The sequence below is a fragment of the Nicotiana sylvestris genome, chromosome 6 (genome assembly GCF_000393655.2).
Source record: "Nicotiana sylvestris chromosome 6, ASM39365v2, whole genome shotgun sequence".
Lineage (NCBI taxonomy): Eukaryota > Viridiplantae > Streptophyta > Magnoliopsida > Solanales > Solanaceae > Nicotiana > Nicotiana sylvestris.
The window spans coordinates 96,126,962-96,138,041 of record NC_091062.1 but is presented as its reverse complement, the minus strand read 5'-3'; positions in this window follow the sequence as shown (position 1 = coordinate 96,138,041).

Here is an 11,080-nt window from a genome sequence, read left to right as displayed (position 1 = left end):
CAACGCAACAAACGGACATTGATTTGGAGGAGGATGACATACCAGATGAGATCGTCAAAGAAGTTGAGAACTTTGAGAACAGTCCTAAGTCCAACCTGGACGAGACAGAAATTGTTAACCTAGGAGATGCAGAAAATGTCAAGGACACACGAATCAGCTTTCACTTAGCGCCATCAAAAGAGAAGGAATACACAGAATTTCTAAGGGAATATAAAGACATATTCGCTGGTTGTATGATGACTTGACTGGTCTAAGTATGTATATTGTGGCTCACAAACTGCCAACCGATCCAACATGTCCACTGGTAAAGCAAAAGCTCAGAAAGTTCAAGCCTGATATGAGTTTGAAAATCAAGGAAGAAGTCACTAAGAAAGTCAAAACTAAGGTTCTCAGGGTAGTAGAATACCCGACATGGTTGGCTAACATTGTACCAGTACCAATAAAGATGGGAAGGTCCAATTTTGTGTCGACTACCGGGATCTCAACTGGGCCAGTTCGAAAGACAACTCCCCTTTGCCAAACATACAAATCCCGATTGACAATTGCGCTAAGCATGAACTATAGTCATTTGTAGATTGTTTTGCTGGTTGTCATCAGATCTGGATAGATGAAGAAGATGTTGAGAAAACGGATTTCATTACACCGTGGGGAATGTACTGTTACAAGATGATGTTGTTCGGCCTGAAAAATGCAGGGGCCACCTATATGAGGGCCATGACTACCATTTTTCTTGATATGAGACACAAGGAGATTGAGGTATATGTAGATGATGTTATCATCAAGTCCAAGAAGGCCACTAATCATATGGAATATTTGAGGAAGTTCTTCAATAGATTGCGAAGAACAACCTAAAACTGAATCCCGCATATTGCACATTTGGGGTTCCCGCTGGAAAATTGCTGGGATTTATTGTAAGTTGCCGAGGAATAGAACTGGATCCATCAAAAGTCAAAGCCATTCATGAACTACCACCACCAAAGAACAAGAAAGATGTGATGAGCTTCTTGGGAAGGCTCAATTACATCAGCCGAATTATAGCACAATCTGCGGTTATTTGTGAGACAATCTTTAAGATATTGAAGAAGGAAGCCGCTACCAAATGGACTGATGACTTCCAAAAGGCCTTAGACAAAATCAAAGAGTACTTGTCAACACCACTGGTCTTGGTCCCTTCTGAGCTAGGTAGACCTTTATTACTCTACCTTGTAGTATTTGATGGAGCTTTCGGTTGCGTTCTGGGGCAGCATGATGAAATGGGGAGGAAGGAGCAGGCCATCTATTACCTCAGTAAGAAGTTTACCTCATAAGAGGCTCTGTATTCTCTGTTAGAGCGCACCTGTTGTGCTTTGACTTGGGTAGCTGAGAAACTGAGACATTACTCTGTGCATATACCACATATCTTATATCAAAGATGGATCTATTAAAGTACATCTTTCAGAAGCCCACGCCCACTGGCAAGCTAGCCAAGTGGCAAATCCTATTGAGTGAGTCCGACATTGCGTACATAACTCAGAAAGCGGTCAAGGGACAAGCACTGGCAGACCACCTTACCGATAATCCTGTGGATGTAGAATACGAACCCCTGAAAACATATTTTCCTGACGAAGAGTTATCCTTCATAGGAGAAGACATTGCATAATCCTATGACGGTTGGAGAATGTTTTTCGATGGAGAGGCAAACTTCAAAGGAGTTGGCATAGGAGTAGTCCTAGTATTAGAAACCGTTCAGCATTATCTAGTGTCTACCAAACTCAGGTTCCCCTACGCCAACAACATAGCCGAGTACGAAGCCTGTATCTTAGGGCTCAAAATGGCCATTGACATGAACGTTCAAGAGTTGCTACTGATTGGGGATTCAGACCTAGTCATACATCAGGTGCGTGAAGAATGGGAAACCAAGAACTCCAAGATGCTCCCGTATTTGCGCCATGTACAAGAAATAAGAAAGAGGTTCACGAGGACGGAGTTCCAGCATGTTCCTAGAGTCCAGAATGAGTTCGCCGATGCATTGGCTACCCTGTCATCTGTAATACAATATCCAGACAAGAATTTCATTGACCCCATCCCAGTAAATATCCATGATCAGTCAGCTTATTGTGCCCGCGTTGAAGAGGAAGCAGACGAAAAGCCTTGGTTTCATGGTATCAAGGAATATTTGGCAAAAAGAGAGTACCCAGAACTTGCAAATCCTAGTCAAAAACGCACACTTCGGAGACTGTCCAACAACTTCTTTCACAACGGAGGAATCCTAATTTGGGATTATTAAGGTGTGTCGACGCAAAGGAAGCATCCAGGCTACTAGAAGAAATTCATGCCGGGACCTGCAGTCCGCATATGAATGGTTTTGTCTTAGCAAAAAAGATACTCCGAGCTAGTTACTTTTTGATGACTATGAAAATGGACTGCATCCAGTATGTCCGAAATTACAACCGCTGTCAGATACATGCAGACATGATAAAGGTACCTCCGAATGAGCTTAATGCAACAAGCTCGCCATGGCCGTTCGCCGCCTGGGGAATGGATGTTATTGGACCAATCGACCCTGCCACTTCCAACGGGCACAGGTTTATCCTAGTAGCAATCGACTATTTCACCAAATGGGTCGAAGCAACATCTTACAGAGTAGTAACTAAGAAAGTCGTGGCACACTTTGTCTGCGATCGTATTGTTTGTCAATTAGGGGTTCCAAAGTTGATCACCACAGATAATGGATCCAACCTCAACAATGACTTGATGAAAGCTATATGTGAAACCTTCAAGATCAAACACAAAAATTCCACAGACTATAGGCCATATATGAATGGAGTTGTAGAGGCCGCCAATAAGACTATCAAGAAGATATTGAGGAAATTGATAGAGAAGCATAAACAGTGGCACGGGAAGTTATCATTTGCTCTATTAGGGTATCGCACCACAGTCCGCATATCAACCGGGGCAACCCCCTATATGCTGGTTTATGGTACAGAGGTAGTCATTCCCGCCGAGGTAGAAATTCCTTCTCTAAGGATCATATAAGATGTTGAGCTCGGCGACGCAAAATGGGTAAAAAGTCATTATAAGCAACTAGCCCTTATAGACGGAAAGAGAATGAATGCAGTCTGCCATGGTCAACTCTATCAGAACAGAATGTCTAAAGCCTTCAACAAAAGAGTCAAGCCGAGATAGTTCACAGCGGGCTAGCTGGTGTTAAAGAAAAATTTTCCGCATCAAGATGAAGCCAAGGGGAAATTCTCTCCCAACTGGCAGGGTCCATACATTGTCCACCGGGTTCTGATAGGAGGAACTCTCATACTTGAAGAAATAGACGGAGAGGTCTGGCCAAAGCCGATCAATTCAGATGTAGTCAAGCGTTACTATGTGTAATCTTTACGCTTTCCTTATATGATGTAATCTGAACTACGCCTGTCCTGATTCCCGTTTATGAGGGGATACATAGGCAGCTCTATGTGTTCATTCACAATTCAATAAAATTTTCATTTCCCCGGTAATTGGAAACTAGGGTAGAATTTTGAGAAGGACCCTCAAAATTCTGAAGTAATTTCAACCGATCGTCGCAAGCAACAGCCAGAAGCATCAACCCATTAAACTGGGGCAGAATTTTGAGGGGGACCCTCAAATTTCGTAGCAAGAGAGGTTGCAATGTCCCAAACCACGTCACAGTCATCGGTTCATCTAAAAAATTATTATATCATATTTTTACAAAATCATTCATATTACTGAAATTGCTTTTTTTAGCAACGCTACCCCAATAATACATATAGTATCACCACATTAGAGCCGAGCAGGTCAACAAAAGGCGAGCAGGCATGCGAACTAACCTCCTTTCAAAACTCACGATTTTGCTTTGGATGCAGACACTTAGATTACGAAATCATCAAACATACTGTACACTCACGAGACAAACATTGTTTGGGAATACAACTCTCGGAACCGTTGCTCTTACCAATATTTGCTATCCACACACCAATGACATTCCATACATCACAATGTACCTAACAGTCACAATATCGTAATCTGCTATCAGCTAAGAGAACTCTATCACCATTTGCTATTTTATTTCTTGCATAAGGCTACCATTCTGCCTTCCAAGACTAAACGCTATCTTCGTCTGCATTTCTGCATTGCATAAGGCTACCATTCTGCCTTTCGAGACTAAACGTTGTCTCCATCTGCATTTCTACATTGCATAAGGCTACCATTCTGTATTCCGAGACTAAACGCTGTCTCCATCTGCATTTCTGCATTGCATAAGGCTACCATTCTGCCTTTCGAGGTTAAGCTCTACCTCCATCTGCATCTCATGGGCTGAAGGATCAACTCATACTGCATCTGTATGGCTAAAAGATCACTCATATTGCATCTGCAAGGCTAAAAGATCGCCTGATACTGCATCCGAATGGCTGAAAGATCGCCTCATGCTGCATCTGCATTGCTAAAAGATTGCCTCAAACTGCATTGCATGGCAGAAAGATCGCCTCATACTGCATTGCATGGCTGAAATATCACCTCATACTGCATCTACATGGCTGAAAGATCGCCTCATACTGCATTACATGGGCTAAAAGATCGCCACATACTGCATCTCATGGGCTAAAAGATCGCTAAATTATCAAAAGCCGTCATCCTCCGGAGGCACCATTTTCATAGCTCGAGAACACCATGTCACGGCCCGAAGATCCCTTTTTAATCTTTTGCATATCATTATTCAAAGGCATCATGGTTCGGAGGCACCATCCTCATAGCCCGAGAGCATCATTTCATGACCTGCAAATCCTTATTGCACGCTTCATGTCCCAGGACATCATGGTCTAAAGGACGTCATCCTATCCGTCCAAAGACAACATTCATGGTCCGACAGGAACTTGCATCATGTTTAAATTCATGCACAGTATACACTTGTATTGTTTCTAATTGAAGATACACCAGCAAGCAATGGCACTCCCGGCAGGAGCAAGCCCGCTCCAGTTCCCTCAACCATATCAAACCTTAACCATTCTCGCAAGCCGCCTACTCACCCCATTGCGTCCGTACTTGATGAGTCTCCGTCGGCATACTCCGTCGATGGAACCTGAAATACATATAGCCTAATTCCTATAAAACCAGGGATATGTAGGTATCTTAGAAACAAGGGCACTGGCTAACTTCTTCGAACCATTTCGTTCGGTCAAAATTGGTCATCATATCTTTACCCGACAACTCTTTCATCCTTCCCCGGTAAAGAGGGGTAGCTGTTGATACCCAATTTTTTCCTATATATTTTTCAATATGAAAATACCTTCAAAATAGCATATGTATGCATATATAAGTATGTCCAAATGTTTTAGTATTTTTTCGTTATTTTTAAAAGTTTTTAAATCAATTTATTTCCTTATTTTATCAATAAAAATCCAATAATTATTTCCAAAATTTTATTTTTGGCAATTCATTTATTGAACTTTCACATTTATGTTAAAATATAGCCAAGATGATTTTTGCATATCTTTTGCAAATTTATTTAGTATTTTTAAAGCTAAATTGCATATAATTACAATATTAGCCTCTTTTAGGATTTAATTGCGTTTACATTTATAAAAATTAAGTCCAGTATTTTTAAATTGATAATTATATATTATAAAACATTTATTAGTTTCAATTTATTTCAGAAATTAATTTGCTATTTGTTTTATAAAATAAATGGGAAAAAATGGCTATTTAAAATCTAGCCGGATTTTATTTCAATTATAGCCTAAAATTGAGCCCAAATCAAGACCCAATTCCCCAACCCAATTGCAACTCAAAACCGACCCCCTAACCCAATTCACACGACCCAACCCAGATGCCCACCTAACCCCTTTAATCCCAGCCGTTGATCATTTAGATTAACAGCCACCGGCTGCCCTTTCCTAATTAAACCCAAAAGACCCCCAAACATAATTCATTTCTCACCTACCGCTGCCCTTGAATACCTCTTCTCTCTCAACTCTCTCTGAAACTCCTTCAAACCCTAGCCGCCGCCATCAAACTACACCCTAATCCACCTTAATACCTACCTAATCCATGGTCATTTGAGACTTGTACCAGCCTTCCATAGTTTCTATGTGTTTGGTTCTATGGTTTCACGACCAGACTTCGAAGGAGTTTGGTCTAGTCCTTTCTCGACTGGTGTTCATGGCCTTTCTCCGACCATCCACGACCTTTCTCGGCCATTCATGGCCTTTCAAGGCGGGTCCTTGACCTTTTCTGGTAAGATCGATAACTTTCGAGATATTTTTCGTTTCTTTTGGGTTTTCTGAAACCCGAATCTCTAAGATCTTTTGATTTCTTTCAGATCAACATTAGATCTGTGCTTACCACGAACTTTTAAGCATTTTTTTCTCGAAAATTCTTCAACGCTATTTTCAAAATGACTCTTCATTGTTCTGATTAGGGTATTCCTTTAAGTTATTTCAAAAACCTTTTCACTAATTCTCAATGTTATTTTATGACTTTACTATGTTCGAACTGTTTGTTATGCTTTCCTTCTACTTGAGTCAGCATGTTAAAACCCTAATTTCTTTTGGGTCTCAATCGAGTTCTGAAGCTGTTTGTTAGATGTGTGCTTGTTTGTTTAAAATCCTTGCTTGACTTATCTGTTTACCATCTTTTGAACTCGATTGTTGTTGAAAACCCTAGGTCTTTGGGTCTGAAATTGTTGTTTTGAATACTTGATTGAAAGTTCTTGTTTTAGACTCTCTTTTCTTTATGTGACTTACCTGATTTTCACTATCTTTCAACTCGACTATGGCTGAAATCCTAACTTTTCAAAAGGTTTCCTCACCTGCTACTGTGAGACCTTTGCATGTTTCTGATACTCTGTTTTCTTAACTATTGATTCAATGTGACTTGACCTACTTGATTATTATTCTTCGAATATTTGCTTTACTACTGAACCCTAGCTTATTTCTGCCACTATTGCATGCTTGTAATTATCTCTTTTGCCAATGTGCTTGGCCTCGCATGTCTGATGACCCTGTTCACTTTATTTATATAGTAAAGTGCAGAAGCATGTTTCTTCTTTGACTGATCTCAATCGTGTGACTGATTTCAAAAACTTTCTTTTATGAACTATAATTTCAATCGTCTGTTAAAGTTAATTGATTTTTTCCTTATTTTTCCTTGCTGAATCTTTTCCCAAAATAAGCATATTTCTGTACTTAGACTTGATAACATACTCTATGCTTTTACTACTCCTTTTATGGTAATAATCAGTTTGTCTCTAAGTTCATCTTCTTTCCTTATTTGAAATCTGTCATTACCCATTAAACAGTGACTCCTTAATTAAAGGGAGTCACTTGTGTAATTGATTATGACTGTTGATTGTTTCTATATTTGTATTAAAACTTTACTTGTTACCTTACTTCTCACTTGTTTTCAGAAGCTATAAATACCCTGCACTTTCTCTTCTTTTGAACAGACATGAACCACCTGAGTTCAGAACACACACTTCACTCAAAGCTCTCTCTCTCTTTTCTCTGTTACTACTCGTGTTTCTACATTGTCTAGCCGACAGAAAGCCAAGGCTAGGCTGTGGAAATTTGCTTACTTTTTTTTCTACATTTGCCTCTTTACTGGTATGTTCTAATTAATCTTCCAGCATCAACAACAACATGTTTCTTTACTATTTCCTTTACTCTTGCCTGTTTCCTGCTTGTGTTTATTCTAGTTACATTACAAAGCATGCAGTAATCTGCCCCTTCCTCTTCTGCATTAATATATTTTTCTTATGTATGAACTCTGTCAGTCACTTATTATGACTTATGAATCCCAAACCCCCATATCCCCTAAGTGTTGGTATTCTTTGGTTGGTTTGAAGGCATGTCAGTATTAGACATTGCTGGGCATGACCCAAACCTGACCCTCCCTGGGGTCATATGCTTTATATCCCCTCTATGTGTTGTGTTCGCTGGCTCGTTTATGGGCATGCTAGCACCAGCTATTGTTGTGCATGTCCAAACCTGACCCCTCTTAAGGTCATATGCTCCCTGCAATGTATTCCCAAACCCCTGACCCCTTTATATAAAAAAAATGTTGATTCTACGTAGTGTTAACTTTACTACTACTGTTTTCAAATTACCCTTTACCTTACTAGTCTCAACCTAGTTTTCAAACAAAATCTCTACTCATGCTCTTCCACTATACTCATAGACTTAGGTTGTACCCCTTTTGTGTCAGCATTGCCTTGGGGCCCATGAGCTCCCTCTGAACTTGGACACATAAGGGATGACCCTTCCACACTGCACTCATCTCTATGTGGTTATGCAAACTTAGTTGTAAGCACTTCCCGGGGCCCCCTTGAGACCCTCAAGGAACTTTGATTCACTCAAGTCCGAGAAAGGCTTTAAAACAAATGGCATTTGAGGTGGTTTATTCAATAACTCAGAGCGGAAGTCAAGAATCAGGCTTCCTTTAGTTGTAACTTCTTCTTTTACAATTTTCTGATGTAATTTATCATTTCGACTGTAATAAGTTATAATAAACATTGGGGTTGGCTAGTGAAAAAGGTTGGGTAATTGTGCATGCTTAACTATTAGAAGGGTAGAAAACATGCCTATAAGTCTTGTTTTCTGCATGTTTAATTCAGCATTTAGAGAATATGCCTATAAGATCTGTTGTTTTAGATTCTGCATGCTTAACTTTGCATTTAGAGTACATGTCTATAAGGCTTGTTTAAATTCAGCATGTCTAATTCTGCATTTAGATAATATGCCTATAGGATTCGTTTTAAATTATGCATGTTTATTACCACACTTAGATACCATGCTCTTAGTATCTAATTGGTTATAATCCGGCATCATGTCCAATAAGTTAAAATCAGTATCGTTCAATCAGATTTTGCCTATAGGAATTAAAAATAGCAATAATAAATATCAATATCTATGGAATCTAAAACAAGTCTAGTTTAAAATCAATCTAACTCGTATTGTTCTGAGTTAGTTTTAAACAGTCTTACTCCTTTATTTAACGCGGTTTAGGAAGCATATCTATAGGATCTCAAGTCGTTTGTTTTAGAGTTGTTACTGCATTGCCACGTCCTGAATCAGTAATAGATATCATGTTTATAGGATCTCATCCAAACACTTAGGCAAGCCTTAGGTGATAACAACAATAAAAACTGAACCTTCTTTTGTTAATCAGTAATTTCTACAACCAGCAGGCAGGCTTGATTCAGACTTCTTATCTGAGTTATGTAATAAACCGGTCTGCCTCAACAATTAAAATTCTCCTTGCCTTAGTACTTTAAATTCAGACCCTAGTTGTGTTTAAGTCATGCTATTTATGTGCTTTGTTTGAGGAGGTATACATGAGCCTTTTTTAGTTGTTTACATATTTCCCCTAATATGTAGTCCTATGTGTTTTTATATGTCTCCTTAGCTTTTTTCACCTTTTGAAACCTAAAAGTCAGCCTATTATCCCTCCCCTTTAGGAATAGTAGTCCTAAGTTCCTCCGGGACTGATAGGAGTGGGATGGGTAATAGCATGCAATAGTGGTCGAGACCAATCCGTGCTTTAATATCTCGACGGGGTGGGAAGTGTAGATATGGATATGATGACCGGTGCGCTAATACCACGTGTATCCCCTCTTCTGAGGAGTGTCATACCGGGTATCAGATTTATGTGATCCATATTATAAATAAACCTAGGACCCCCTCCCCTTTTTCTTTCCTTTATATTCCCAAATATCTGTAAAAATGTGACTCCTTTTTCCAAAGTTAGCCTTTAATTGTTCTTTCAAACTCTTATGTGTTTAAACCTAAATCCTCTACTATTTGAGCCTATTCTTGTCTATTTTTTTGCTAACTGTACAAATTCACAAAACTATCTGGCCGGGAACCATACTAGTGGATCCTGAGGGATGCTTAACATCTTCTCCTTAGGATAATTTCAAGCTCTTACCCTATCTACGGTTATCAAGCAAACTTAGAAATAAACCCTATAGGTGTCCTAATGCACCTTAAATCATTAGGTGGCGACTTTTCAAATGCAAAACCTAGTTCCCAAAAGGAATGAGTTGTCTTATACCCAATGTCATAAATCCGATTTTCTGATGCAAAGAGGAAAAAAAGGGGCGCGCCCCCCCCCCCCCTCAGGTGGTAGTTCATCTTCGTGGAAAATAATCTTATGGCTCTCCAATACTTGCCTGACCATGTTGGTCATTTCTCCGCCGGTAATGGTATTGGGTACATAAGCCTCGCTCAGTACATTCATCAAAGCGTTTTTGCGTGCCTCTGAATTCCACAATAGTGACAAGATAGATATCTGAGCAGGGACATTGTTCAGATTGTCAACAACAGTGTACTCCTTTGCCTGTACTTTCCTCCACATGTCATCTGGCCTGATCACAATGATAGGCTGCCTAATAGTGGCCTCCTTACTTGAACCTCCCAAGTGTTCCAGTGTATTGACTTGTTTACCGTAAAAATAGTAATAACAATTAATTTTGATAATGTGACTCTAAAAATACATGATCTATTTTTATGCTAGTTGTTTTAGCAGTTGCTGCTAGATGTATTAAGTTTAACGGCGAAATACAAACTAAAGCAGAGCTATAATCAAACCAAGGGGCTGGTTATTCGGTCATCGGACTGGTCGATGAAGGGCCTCAAGGTCGATGCATGGGCTCGGGCTCGAACTATCGGGGATAACCAGGAAGGGACTAACAATTAAAATATAATTAAATGAGGCTCTTTATGGACAATGATAAGCAATAAATGATGAATAAGTATGAAGATAATAAAATAGAGCAACAATCTCGAGTGAGTAAGTTAGAGAGAAAAGAGAGAGAGAGAGTTATTATTTCGTGTATAGTAGTTGGAGCAACATCAACCCTTTACAAAGTGATGAGGATCCCCTTTATATATGAAGGGAAATCCAGCATAGCACAAAATGCATTAATTGTAAAGGTATGGAGATGGCTGGCTAGATGCGACACCTTGGTACAGGCTTCGGGTAGACCATCTTTGTTAGACTTAGCCGCGTGCATAAGGAATCCCTTGTTTTACTCTTAGCCTTGATCAATATTCTCTTCAGGTCGGACCTTGAAGAGCTTTAAGGGAGGGAACTC